Raw genomic sequence first — 14,445 nt, 5'->3', positions numbered from 1 at the left:
GACATTTTCCTCGACTGCAATGGATTCTTTTATCACGACTTTCACAAGCAGGCCTGTGTCTGCCAGCAGCCTTAGGGTCAGGAACAAAGGAGATGATGGACGCCTTTGGACAGAAGCCCTTACCTCATTCTTTGGGGACTTTGTCAAAAGCCAGTTATCTTTGAAAAACCAATTTTCAGGGATTTCACAGAAATTGTTCCAGAATTTGTGAGTGTTGACAGCTCTGTCACTAATCAGCTGGGTGACCTTGGGAAAGTCACTTTAGAGACTGCTTTGGAATTGCTCTATTTGCTTTTTCGAGAGCAGCTGACCGAATGAGTGTACCCATTGTGTGTGGGTGGGGGGAGGTGATGGGAACATTCATGAATACTTGTCTGAGGTGACGCTGGCTACCTACTCCTTTCTCAGCTCCTGCCCCCCCCCATCCAGACTGCTTGTAAAGCAAGGGGTAAACAGAACAGTTCTCCTCTCTCTCTCTCTCTCCCTGCCTCCTTGCCTACTCCCCAGATTGGGAATACACATTAGGGTCAGCCCAGAATTTAAAACCCCAGCTCTTCCGCCGTTTGACCCTGGACAAGTCATTTTTTAAAAATTCGTTTATTCTGCACATACTGAGCACCTACTATGTGACAATTACTAGTAGGCACTGGGGATACAAATGACACAGGCAAAACAGATTAAAAAAAACTCTGTCCTTGTGAAGCTTATATTTAGTAGGTGGAGACAGACAAAGTCAAGCAGTAAAAATGAATAAAATGTTAGCTAGTTATAAGTGCTACAGAGAAAAGTAAAGCAGGGAAGGGGCTAGAGTGTGTTGGAGGAGGCCTTGTTGAGAAAGCAACATTTGAGTAAAGAACTTGAAACAGAGCAGCAGTGAGCCCAGTGGGTGTGTCTGGGAAGGGCCATCCAGGTGACAGTAACAGCAAGTGCAAAAGCCCTGAGGCACATGTGCTGTGAAGGGTACAGGAACACGGTATGAAGCCAGAGAGGATCCAGGCACGGGGATGGGCAGGTCATGTATGACATTTGGCTTTTTCTCTGAGTGTGGTGTGGAGTCAATACAGACTCTTGGGAAGAGAAGCAACATGATTTGCCTTAGGTTTTAGTGGGATCGCTTTTACTGTGGTCTTGAGAATAGATTGTAGGGTGGTCTGGGTAGAAGCATGGAGGCCACTTAGGAGGCTATTAGAGATGCTAGTGGCCTGGATCAGGAAGGTAACAGAAGAGGTGATGAGAAGTAGCTGAATGCTGGCTATGTTCTGAAAATTCCAATGGGATTTGCTGGAGTGGGTGAGAAAAAGAGAAGAGTCAAGGAGTCAGGGATGATCTGCTGGTTTGGGGCCCAAGCAACGGCAAGGGCAGAGGTGCCATCAACTGAGATGAGGAAGACTGTAGGTTGGGTAGTGATCAGGAGCCTTACCTTGGACATGTGGGGGTTAAGATGCCCATAGGACATTTGAGAGGAGGTGCTGCGTAGGGAGTTGCATATGGGGTGCAGGGGAGAGTCCCGCATAAATATGGCTTTTATAGCCATGAGACAGTGTGAAGTCTGCTGGGGAATGAGCGTAGCTACTAAAGGGAGGAGGTCCCAGACCAAACCCTTGGGCACTGTGATGCTTAGAAACCAAGCCTCAGTTTCTCCTTCTGTAAAATGGGAATCAAAACTAGAATCATCTCATAAGGGCTGCCATAGAGATCATGTGAGACACTGCATGTGTTATGCATATATTAAACATTTCACAATAAAGGCCATAGGTAAGAGTATCATAGGCCCGAGTTGTCATTAATGATACAAATAGTTGTTATTAATGAGTAATGACGGTCTCAATAAGCATAATGCCTCCTACTTATAAATGCTTTTTAACTTTCAAATCTACTTTCTGGTTTTTTTTTTTAAGATTTTATTTTTTTTTAAATCATCTCTGCACCCAAAGTAGGGCTCGAACTCACAACCCTGAGATCAAGAGTTGCATGCTTTACTGACTGAGCAAGCCAGGCACCCCAACTTTGTTATTTTTGACCATCAAAACTGTCCTGAGAGGGGCACCTGGATGGCTCAGCCGGTTCAGTGTCCAGCTTCAGCTCAGGTCATGATCTCACGGTTCATGGGTTCGAGTCCCACTTCGGGCTCTGTGCTGACACCTCAGAGCCTGGAGCCTGCTTGAGATTCTGTGTGTGTGTGTGTGTGTGTGTGTGTGTCTCTCACTGCCCCATTCCCACTCGCACTGTGTGCCTCTCTCTCTCAGAAATAAACATTTTTTAAAAAGCTTTAAAAAAGTGTCCTGAGCTATAAGACACATCATAAGTATCCCTGTGTAGCAAGTGAGAAACCTGGGGCTCACAGAGGTTAAGGGAGGTGCCCAGCTTTCCACCAGGTTAGTGAGAGAGCCAGGATTTGTGTGGACACCCCCCCCCCAAACCCCTGCTTCTCTGATCCTCCCACCACAGCCTGTTAAGCCTGACGAATGACTTTATTAAGTAGAACAGGTGCTACTCACCTGTGAGAATGTGGATGCCAGCTTTACTCAGGACAAGCCCCAATGGCAGTGTTCCCCACTGGTGGTACCAGTGGCCCAGGTTCATGCTAAATGGCCAGGGACACAGGCTGAAACCTGTGGAGGTGGTGACAGGGCAGGGTGACTTCCTTTTGTCAGACACCCGCCTTTTTCAAAGCAGATGAGGTGGTAAAGCTCATTCACATACCAGCTCTATTCAGCAAAACCTGCAGGACCCCTGCTCAGCCCGGGTACTGCTTTTCCTGGTGGTCAGTGCATCTCCCAGCACAGCAGCTAACTCTGGAAGAAGCTGTGAACCCAGTTAGTGGCATAGGAGGTTTGGGGGGGAGGCCTGGGTTGGCCCTGGGTCGAGCTGAGCTGCGTTCAGATCTCGACTTCTTTGTCTTCAGCTGGGTTCCTGGTGTAATTATTTTACCTCTTTGAGCTTCAGCTCTCTCTTCTGTAAGGTGGGGGGGGGGTCCCCTTGGTTCCCAGCATTGTTTATGGACTAGAAATAACATATAGAGTGAATGGCACAAAACAGGGCTTGATAAATAGGTGATGACATGATTATTATTAGCATTAATGTTATCAGCAAACTAAATGAAGAGTGAAATCAACCTACACACGTTCAACCAAAGCCCTTCTCCTTCAATAACCACATCTACTCTCAACCATCGACAAGGGGGTCTATCAAGAAGGGCGCCTGGGTGTGTCAGTTGGTTAAGTGTTTTGGCTCACGTCACGATCTCATGGTTCATACGTTCGAGCCCCGTGTCGTGTCGGGCTCTCAGCTGACAGCATGGAGCCTGCTTGGGATCCCCTCTCTCTCCTCTTTCTCTGCCACTCCCCTGCTGTGCTCTCTCTCTTTGCAAACAAATAAACTTAAAAAAAAAAAAAAAGTACTGATTAGAATCTGCTGCAATTAAGGCCTCCATCATTGATATAGCCAGTACCTCTGAGTGCCCCTGTGCACCAGGAGTGAGACTTGAAGTGGGGAGGAAGCCAGATTCTGCCAGGAACTCAGGGCAGCCAGGCCCGGCTCAGGCAGCCTCTGGCTTTGCTGGTGTCCTGCCCCATGAGCTGGCCCTCTGGAGGAACAACTGGCATGGGAGCTCGGTGTCCTGCACCAGGGGCCTCCCGCGCTTGCTGACTGCATTGGAGTGGGCCTCCTACCCTCAGTTCCCTGATCCAGGGAGAGCAGGGAGGGAAGCTAAGGATAGGTACGTAGCCTGGGCACTGTCTCAAGGCAGAGAGAGAGAAGCAGCATTGCCTCCTTCCACCGGAAGGGAGCCCCTCCTGTGTCCAGTGTATACTTGATATCTTCTAGACTCCTTCACCTCTGCTCCACTGCAGAGAGGGGCTGCTTACCACACTTTAATAAGCTCAGGGAGGTGAAGCAACTTGCCCATGACCACACAGTTGTTTCGAGGCCAGTCTGATGCTTGGGCTCTGGCTCCTTCTGCTCTGCCTCCCTCCCTCTGCCCTCAGAGGGGGCCGTGGGCCACACTGTGGCTGCCAGCCTGCAGGGAAGATTTCAGTGACGGGCTCTGGGCCTGGGATAGCAGTGGGGCTGAGCCTGACCTGCCTGGAGCGGAAGATGGAAGGTGCCAGGATCCCCACTCAGAGAGGAGAGGAGGAGGCAGAGGGTGGGGCAGCCCTGGCGATGTGGGAACATTTGCAGAGGTCATGCAGGGAGATGAAGGTGTTCTTTTTCATAACAGAGTCTGTAGGGAGAAATTAAGCCTTCTTGGAAGTTGAACCTAAAAATGCCAGCTAGCCATAATGACAACAGCAATAATACAATATATAGTAATGCCATATATTGTGGTAGGCACTTTTCATATTGTAAATCTTCCTAGCACATCTGCCGAGTAGACGTTACTTTCTTTTCTACTTTGTAGCTGAGGTCATTGGGGCTCAGAGGGGTCACTTGATTTGCCCAAGGTCACTCAGCTAATAAGTGGCAGAGCCAGGATCCAAGCCCGGGTCTGTCTCATTTCAAAAACATGCTCCTTCTGCTATTCTAACTGAGGTATAATTTAATTCATCAGCCCGTTTGATCTGAAGTGACCAAGAGGAGGCCCAGAGAGGTTAAGCTGGGCGTGAGGCCCACGGTGGATTAGTCACAGCTGGGGAAGCTTCCGGATCTCCAGAGCCACCTTACCACCATGCACTGCTGGAGAAGGGCTGTGTGCCAGCTGCCAGGGCCCGGCTGGGCTCCCTTCTTCCCTCCTTCCACATGCCTATTTATCACATATATATTTTTACGAGCAGCTCAACCTCTGCAAGAGAGGCAAACTGGAAGCCAAGGGTCTTCCTTGCCAGTCGTGTACAAAGAGCCATGCGCCTATTCCCTTGGCCATCTGCAGCCAGAGCCACATCTTGCTGAACTCCGGCACGACGGCCTCCTCCTCTAACACCACGTAGACATTCTATGTGACCTTGGGCAAGCCATTGCCAAGTTCTAGGCCTCAGTTTCCCCTCCTGGGAAATAGGGGCTAGCAGCACCTCCCTCTGGGATGGCAGGGGGGCTTTAGTGTGGTGACGTCTATGAAAAAGTCAGCCAGCTGCCCGGCACCCAGTCAGCGTTTAACAAATGCCACTTAGGCCTGACCTGGTTCTCTTTAGTGAGTGGTAGCCAGGAGTGCTCATTCTATTTCTAGAACAATATCTGTGGCAGTCTTGCAGCTTGGGGCCACCAAGTGGTCACCCTCTGCAGCCGAGGGCAGCTTGTGTCCATCGTCATCTTCCTCCTGTGACTCCCCCGGCCTCGGCCCTCTCTACCTGACCCAGCATTGTCCACCCTCCCCCATGACACTGCACAGAGTAGGTGCTTGGAACCTGGTGGGTGGTTGAATTCGTGTTCCGGGTCTATGCAGATCTGTGCTGACTACCACAGGGTGTCCCGAGGAACAAGCGACTCCGCCAGCCTCACCCATGGGGTGGCTCCTGGCCTGCACATCCCCCTCAGGGAGAGCTGGCTAGACAGCAGTTCCTTCCACACACTTCTGTGCCCTGAGCAGGCAATTTTTGAGGTGGCCTGAAGAGAACACGGATTGGAAATTACGTTTGCCCCTGGCCTTTTTTTTTTTTTTTTTTTTTTTTAGCTTACCCCAAAAGTCCTGTCACAAAAGGCTTTCAGATGGAAATCACTCTATTGCACCCTGAGGAGGAAGCTGTCATAGGCTAGGACTGAGACTGGTCAAGGACCCATCGCTCCCAGGGCCCGAGCACAGACTGGCTGGTGCCCTCCATGCCTGTGGCCTGACTTCCCGCTGTGAGAGATGGCTGTGCCACCCGATTGTCCCCTGGGAGCAGCCTTCCTTCACAGTCTGGAGGTTGCTGTATAAACTCCCCAGCTGCCCCGTCCTCAGGTGGGATCGCTCTGAGGGCACCTTCCGGCCACCTCTTGCTGCTAGCCGGCTGCAGAACACATCCTGCCTACGTGTCCCTTCCCCCACCCTCCTTCCCCCGATTCCCTTGTCCCCTACACTACACGCTTTCTCTGTGGCTGCACTTTCTGTCTCAGGGAACATGGGGGGCTTAGAAGTGCCCCAGGGGCCACCAAGGAAGCACTTTAGGAGAAAAGGTGTCAAGGAGAGTCTGGACTATCTACCCATGTATCCTGCTCCCCAGCAGGGCATAACTAGTGGATGTTCCCATTGGAAGAATGGGCTCGGCTCCTCTCAGGCCAGCTTCCAGGTAGCTTGGGGCAGGGGGGCCTGCCGCTGGGTGTCAGGGTGACGAGGCAGCCCTGCACCATCCCTGGGGAAGAGTGCTCTGGGCGAGACTGCAGAGGGCATGTTCGGGAAGGGATTTCCGGGCTACTCTGAGGCGGAAAATTTGAGACCGTAAGCTCCTCAACAGCTGTGCTCTCTGTATTGTTTGGGCCACTGCCTGGAGCACCATGGCTACGCGATGAATACAAATGCATAATGGAAGAGGCTGTCCTGGGGCTCAGAACAGACTTATTCATCCCTCGCTCCCCCACCTGCTCCCTGCCCAGCTCCCCTGCGACTTCTCTGGGACTCGATGTTGTCAAAACTCATATAAATCCCAGTGTCATCTGGCTCTGTTGTCTGCAGGACCCCAGACATCAGGAGGGAAGAGGGAATTTTCACTTTTCTCCATAAATGAGGGGGGTCGATGGGGAGGGCCCGTTGTCCACCCAAACTTCCTGGGAAGCAGCTAGGACCCAGAACGCAGGGATGGCTAGGGATCCTTTGTGCCCCATCCCCCCAGAACATTTTAGGTCATCGGCTCCAGTGCCATCTGCTTCAGAGGCTGGGCCGGGGGGAGCTGGCACTGTGCGCGGGGTGTCTCCCAAGAGGATGGAGATCTCCAAACTGGTACAACCATAAGACCTCTGTGACTGAGTCTGGGCTGGGAGTCTGAGCCTGGATTTGGACAAACCATAAGAAGAGCATAGAAGGAGTAGAAATAACACCCAAGGCAGAAGTAGAGGCCCCCTCTGGAAGAGAAGCCAAAGCTGGGATGTGATGACCATCTAGGACTATAGGGGGAAAGAGCTAAATAAGTTCATAAGCCAGCAAGTGATAGATAGGTAGCAAGGAGGTAGATAGTCAGGGCCTCTCCAACAAACATTATAGCGAGACCTCCCCTCCTTTCATCTGGACCTCATACTGCTTTTGATGCAGCCTCTGTTAGTCTCAGCTAACTAAGCAGCCAGCTCACATTGTCCAGTCTCAGGGAGCTTATGACTGTTTCACAGAATACACTGCCAGGCCAGCTCTCCCTGTCCTGCCAGCTGGATTTATTTCCAAGGCTTAAAAGCAGGACTTTATAGGAAACCGTGATAGGTTCCATCTTACTGCAGTATGCCAAATTTCCTAGAGTGTGCAGATCATTTGGGTTTCTAGTTCCATACTGGGTATCATCTATCATTTCCAGCTTGTGCTTCTTACATATGTGGTAACATCATAACAAACACATTAAAACTTACAACACCCTTAAAGCGAAATAAGTCAGTCAGAGAAAGACAAATATCATATGATTTCCCACTCATATGTGGAACTTAAGAAATAAAACAGATGAACATAGGGAAAGGGAAAAAAAATAAGATAAAAACAGAGAGGGAGGCAAACCCTAAGAGACTCTTAAATACAGAGAACAAACTGAGGGTTGCTGGAGGGGAGGGCGTGGGGGGATGGGCATGAAGGAGGGCACGTGTTGGGAGGAGCACTGGGTATTATATGCAAATGATGAACCTCTGGATTCTACTTCTGAAACCAGTACTACACTGCATGTTAACTAACTTGAATTTAAAAAAATTAATTTCAAAAAGCCTTGCAGCATCCTTTGTTAAACATAATGAAGGTGTAGTGGTGAGTTCAGTTGTGTTGCCCGGAACTTGACTTCTTGACATAATGCTCTTTTTCTAGGGTAGATATTTAATTAAATGTATTAACTTTAGTTTTGCAGCTTTCTTTCAATAAGTTTGCCAATAAATGGACCAATAAATTTACCCCGATCTCAAACATATTTTAAGGATCTTGGAAAGTTTGTAATCCACAGAGCCTTATGCCTGGAGCGTTGCATGGTTTAAGCAGGCCTGGCATCTTCCTGCTCTTTCTAGGTCAGCTGCATCAGCAATCCTGGCTGAACTTCCTGCCTCTGGGTCCCCTGTCTGCAACCTGGTGCCTTTTATACATGGCTTCCAGACTCATCACCCTGAAATACCATTTCTTTTTGTTCCATTTTCTTCTTGACAATCTGTGTTGGAGCTGGAATTAGGCCAGGACACTCAGCCTGCATTTGGGGCTCTCCATCATCAGCTCCCAGCCCCGGGTGACCCAAAGTCCCTTGGTCCTAACACAGGCCATCCCTGAAGTCAGGCCAGGGCCTTGGTTGGCCCTTGGACCCACCATGCTGATTCCTTCATGTCCACCATTGTCCCTCTTCTCTCCCAACCTGAGGATGCGATGATCTTCAATAATACCATCCTGGGCCCATAACAGAGGCTTTCCAGCAATGGAGACTGTTTCTGCGGCTGCCCACGTTTCTCTCCAAAGACTTACATTTCTTGTAGTCTTGATCCTTTCTTATGAGTATCTCCTAAGGCCTCCACTTTGACTTTCTGCTTGTCTCCCATGGGAGAGAGAGCCTGGCCTCCTCTCTGTTAAAGGAGGAGAGATGGGCTCAAGGACCCTTGGAAGGGAGGACCAGATGGCACTGGAATGTGGCTGGTGCCACAGGAAAGAAGGCCGGTGAGCCTCTGACTGGGTGGCAGTGGGGTAATATCCAAAAGGTAAATTCAACAACTTAAAATAGTTAAAACAATCCAGTCATTAAAATAATTTAAAAATAACAAATAATAAATTACTGACCATCATCGTGTCTCTTCACTGAGTCCCCGTGACATCTGACGCCCTATTCATGACTTTTACCTTACCATACTCACGTGAAATAAAAATAGGCTCAGGGCAGGTACCGCAGGTGTTCAAGGCCACACAGGCTGTGAGGACAGCCCAGGCCTGTCTGCTTATCACATCCATGACCTTTCTTCCCCGTCAGGACCATTTTCTCACCCAGCAGCAGATAGGTTCACCAATTGCTGGAGAAGTACAGCATTTCACTATCTGTCTAGACCTCCACCAGTGCCAAGTGGTTTTAATTACTGTAATGCAGTGATTAAAAATCTGTTTTAATAGCCTGTAGGACTGCTTCTGCCTCGTTATTCCTTATTTTTGCATTTTTCTGTTTCTTTTGTGTTTACTTTTCCAGATAAACTTTAATCATTTTAGTAAGGTCCCCCCGAAGTCCCATTGGTATTTTAATCGAGATCATACTACATTTATGGATTATTTTAGGGGATAATTGACATCTTTGAGTTACTGAGTACTGCGGTCCACGCATAAAATATATCTCTCCATTTAGGCAAGTTTTCTGTTATGTCCTTCAATGTGATTTACATTTTTATTCTTACAAGACTTACACATTTCTTGTTGTGTTTATCCCTAAGTATTTTATCTTTTTTGTTGTTATTATGAAAGGAATCCTACCTTCCATTATATTTCCCAACTTGTTATATGCCTGCAGGGAAGCTGTTGATTTTTGATGACCAGTAATTTTCTACTTCACTGCATTCTTATTTCTCTCGAAGCTTCTCTTTTGGTTCTCCTGGGTATACAAGCAAACCATCTGCAGAAAATGACAATTTTGCCTTCTTTTTCCTCTTTCACTTACAGAACAGTGATAAGTAGTCGTGGTGTTGGTGGTATAATGTAATTTTTAATAACTAAATAAATAGTATGTCACCATTTAATCATACCATAATTTAATTAACTGTCCTCTATTTTATACATTTGTTTCCAACTTTTCCCTCTTGTAAATAACACTGCAGTGAATGCTTTTACCTATACTAGCTGTTCTCTTTATTTATATCAGCATGGTAGATTGTTAGGAGTAATAATAGGTCAAGAAATATAAACTGTTTTTGAGATTGCCGACACTGAGTGCCAACCGATTTTCCAGAAAGAGTTTATCTAATTAATTAAACATGTATATGTCAAAGCTTTGAACATTGGCTAGTGCCTTGTAGAATCTCAAGATTGGGGGACCATTTACTTAGAGGAGATTTATATTAAGTGAGCTTGGTTGTTAGTCTTGTCAAGAAGATGTTTTATTGTCAACTCAGACTTAGTTCAGAACAAGAGATTGTAGCATCAGAATGGGCTAGTGCTGAGGCCAGGTCTGGCCTCTTGGGGTCCCCTGAGCTCAAGTCCAGCAGAGTCTATGTTTACCTTCTTCTGAGAATCCCCTCTGCCAGAGACTGTTGGAAACTACACCACCATTGGGCATGGGCCAAGTATTGTCCTGACTGGGCTTGCCCATGCCCAGAAGCCACAAGTCTGTGGCAGGGGTCATGGTCCTTTGGCTCATGGCTCTGCCCCTCTGTGCTGCCTTTTGCATATATGTTTCAGTCTTTCTCTCCTGGCTCTCCAGACGTACCAGCTGCTGAGCTGGTTTGTTCTTCCTTGGTAGCCCTCATCTTCCCTTGCATAAAGTAAACAAAGTGTTACGGGCTTACTTATGTTCCCCTAAAACTGGTATGTTGAAGCCCTAACCCCCAGAACCTCAGAATATAACCTTATTTTTCCAAATAAGATACAATAAGATGTAAGTTAAGATGAGGTCACTCCAGTGGGCTCTAATCTAATAAGATAGGTGTCCTTATAAAAAGGGGAGATCCAGACACAGAGACAGGGACAACACCGTGTGAACAAGAAGGCAGAGATCAGGGTGCATGTCTACAGGCCGAGAACCACCAAAGATGGCCTGCAAACCACCGGAAGCTAGGGGAAAGCGGGTAGAACAGATTCTCCCTCACAGCCCTCGAAGGCTCCCACTGTGCGGACACCCTGATCTTGAACTCCCAGCCTCCAGAGCTGTGAGACAATAAACTTCTGTTGCTTAAGCCACCCAGTCTGTAGCACTTTTTTTAGGGCAGACCAAACAAACTAATACGTAGGGGAAAGGCTCATCTGCTCAATCAACGTGAAGCAAAGGCCTCTGTGTGCTCAGAAAGATGCACTACGATGGCTTCAACAGGTGAGGCCAAGGGTGAGGAGGGGCACAGCTTGCAGAGCGAGCATCCTGGATCCCAGGACTTAGCAGCCCTGGGTGTGGGCCTGGAGCCTTGAGAGAGAAGGCAAGGGTACCCTTGCAGGCAGCTCTCTGGGCAATGCTTGTTGCATAAACCCGACAGAGTCCCTGTGAAATGGTCAGAGGCCTCTGCTTTCCAGGCCCAAGCCCTGTAGCTACCCTGCTAGTGTTGGAGATACACCACGACCACACAGGGAACGTCACTTCAGGGAGGCGAAGGCCTGGCTTCTCGTGAAACCAGCAACTCTGCAAGTGTAGACGAACAGGTGGAAGTTGTCACATAGGAGTGACACTGGTCTTAAAACATGCTCTCCAGACCTTCCAGGCTGGCAGTGGAGGAGTCCCTTTGGAGAAGGCTGGGGGAACTTAGAGCCCAACTGCCATCCCCTTGGAGACTGCCACAGCCCTCAGCAGGCTGGCCTGAGTACTGCAGTGGCCCACCCTCCCCTTCCTCCCCACTGCAGACGCCCATGCTGGGAGGCTGGGGAGCACTTGACTAAACAGTGGGTCAAACAGACCCAGCCGGACCCGAGGCTGGGAACCTTGTTTCCATGGCAACACTGCATCTTCAGTTTGGGGGACGCTCCCCCACAGGCACCTGCCCAGAACCTCACTCTGCAGCCTGGCAGAGACTTCAGAGTCTAGCTACCAGGGATAGAGCCCAACCCTGCCACAGCTCCTCTGTCATCATGGCTGAGCTCCTCAACCTCTCTGAGCCTCTGTCTTCTCAGCTGGAAAATGGAGATAGATCCCACCTGTCAAAGGTCTCCTGACCATTAATAAATAATACAATGCATATAAACTGCCCCGCATGACTTTGGCACATAGAAGTTGACCACTGCCAGGTAACTCTTATCATTACCTGCATAATACTCCCCAAATAATGGACACCCAAGTTCTGTCCACCTTATGAACATTTTTCCTTCTCCCTTAAGCTAAGCAGCAGACAGCACACTAAACATGAAAGGCATCAATGATGCGTGCTCATCTTAAATTAATCATAACAGGTTCTGCACTATTCATTTCCATTCACCGGCCCTTGGTCACCAGAGACTTTTTAGGATTTCCCAAAAGCATTTTCAGGGATGCTTGTAAATTCATTCCGCTTTGTTATAGGCAGCGCTCCCACTCCAGGCCCTTTTCTCCGTGAATGCTTCTCCAGCCACACGTTCAGAGCCTTTCCAATGCAGTGGAAGGCCTCATGACTCCCATATAAATTAACTGAAATCCTAATAGTTTGTTCGTTGGTTCATGCTTTCGTTGATTCATTCCTTCCTTCATCAAAGAGCAGGAATTACTTAAGCAGGAAGGTGTATCCAGGCAGAAAGAGCAGGAAATCACAGTTATGAGAGGCCTCAGGGTCTGGGGCTGGAGGCCTCAGCTTGGCTGGGGTTGGAGTGGAGGGTGTAGTGATTGATTGAATATTTACTGACAATGTACTCTGTGCCAGACCCTGTGCTAGGTGCTGATAAGGCAGTGAACAGGGCAGCCAGGGACCCCGTCCTGGAACTTAGAACTCAGCAGGGAGACATGTCACAACCAATTATAGAAGTTGTCCTGTGGTTCCTATGGTGCTAGTGGCACACAGGGGAAGCAGAGAGTGCTGGGAGCGGGCATGAGGGAGCTCTGGTCTGTCTTGGGAGTCAGAAAAAGCCAATCTAGGGAACCTCTAAACTTAGAGGAGAAATTAACTAGCAAGATGTCTGTTGCGGGGTGGGAGTGAAGAAAAAGGTATTCCAGGCAGCAGGAGCAGTATGTGCAAAGGCCCTGAGGTGAGAAGGAGCTTGGTATAATTTAGGAACGGAGATAACAAGTGGCATACATGGAGCATGGCAAGAAACAAGGCTGGAGAGGCAGCAGGGTCTCCCAAAGGTTAAAAGGAGAAAGCAAGAAGTAAAGCTTTGTGTATGTAAGATTTTCGAGCAAGGGTAATTTGGGGTGTGATGAGATTACAAACTCACTAACAGTGCCCAAAGGCAGGTGGCCGAGTGGCACCTTGGAGATGCCTCGTGGTTGAAGTGGCTGCCCAAGGAAAGCACTGCCAGGGAGGAGAACACTGCTTGACAGAACTCACCACGTTTCAGGCAGACAGGCTACCTGCCTGTGAACCAAGCCACACCTCCACCTCCACCTCCACCCGGCAACTCTAAGGGCCACCCAAGCCCTTTCTTCCTACTGTCCTTGACAGTAGTGGCTGTGTACTTCACCACGCCCAGCCCACTCTTTGTTCAGCACCTCTATTCCCAGGCCTTAAAAGAGGATTTATTGCAGCCCAAACCAGCTGTGGTAACTTGTAAGAAATGAAATGGCTCCTAAGTGGCCATACCTGTCCTGTGTGCTGCATAAAGTTGTTTGACCTCTCTGTTTTCCAAGAACCAGAGATTAGACAGAACAACTCATTCCAGCAAAGTTTAGAAATTCTCACCCATCCCAAATGTACATCCTCTGGAGCCAGCAGTCACCAGTGACCTGGAGCCATGGCCCCTCTGAGGCAGAGATGACGCAGCCCGCCCTTCAAGAAGCCATCAGTTCTAAAGTGAGAGCTGAGAACGGTGCCCTGGGGCGACCCCATCCCAGTCACACATTGCCCAAAGCAAGTCAGCTGGGTCTTCTTATGGAGCCACTCTTGGTCAAGCACCACAGAGCCCACTCATCACCCCGAGGGCACAGCAACATGGGAAGAGCACAGTTGTTTCACGTCCTCAAGCCCTATACAACCTCAGCCCAGAGAATGAATGGAAAGACTCACTTAGGGCCTTGAAAGGAGCCCAATTTCTGTTTTGAAGTTTAGAGCAATCTTCTTAGACACTATTTTCTGTTCATCCACACCTTACTAGCATTTACATCAGCCCGGTCATCTGCCTCCCACTGCCTTCGCCAAACAGAAGCAGCAGCCAGCGTGGGCAGTGAGGCCAGAGAAAAGCACACAGGCGCGGGCCCGCAGCGTGGACCACCTACCCACATGGGGGCGCTCAGGAGAGCAGCAGCAAGCGGGAGCTCTCAGAGCACAGCAAAGGGGCATGCAGCTCCCACCCCAGCAGCCAGGCAGAACCAGGACCAAACGTGGCATTTTCTTTTCTAACGGAATCCTCAGAAATGGATTCCATTGGGGCGCCTGGGTGGCTCAGCCGGCTGGGCGTCCGCCTTCAGCTCAGGTCACGATCTCGCAGTTTGTGGGTTCGAGCCCCGCGTCGGGCTCTGTGCTGGCAGCTCAGAGCCTGGAGCCTATTTCAGATTCTGTGTCTCCCTCTCTCTCTGACCCACCCCGTTCATGTTCTATCTCTCTCTGTCTCAAAAATAAATACACGTTAAAAAAAAAAAA

General features: G+C 49.1%; 1 protein-coding gene and 1 long non-coding RNA gene across 2 annotated transcripts in view; one reads left to right on the top strand and one right to left on the bottom strand.

Moving 5' to 3' along the window:
• SPSB4 (splA/ryanodine receptor domain and SOCS box containing 4) overlaps positions 1-14,445 on the top strand; it is a 64,892-nt gene that overhangs the window by 22,518 nt on the left and 27,929 nt on the right. The gene's annotated exons all lie outside the window — the stretch shown is intronic.
• Positions 10,119-12,599, bottom strand: LOC122230676. The gene is made up of 2 exons (XR_006207714.1): positions 12,171-12,599; positions 10,119-10,514 (listed from the first exon to the last, which is right to left on the bottom strand). It is a non-coding gene; the product is annotated as an uncharacterized LOC122230676 (long non-coding RNA).

The sequence above is a fragment of the Panthera tigris genome, chromosome C2, assembly GCF_018350195.1.
Source record: "Panthera tigris isolate Pti1 chromosome C2, P.tigris_Pti1_mat1.1, whole genome shotgun sequence".
NCBI classification, from domain to species: Eukaryota; Metazoa; Chordata; class Mammalia; order Carnivora; family Felidae; genus Panthera; species Panthera tigris.
Note: the sequence above shows the minus strand (reverse complement) of the source record. Positions and strands in the feature narration are given on the sequence as shown.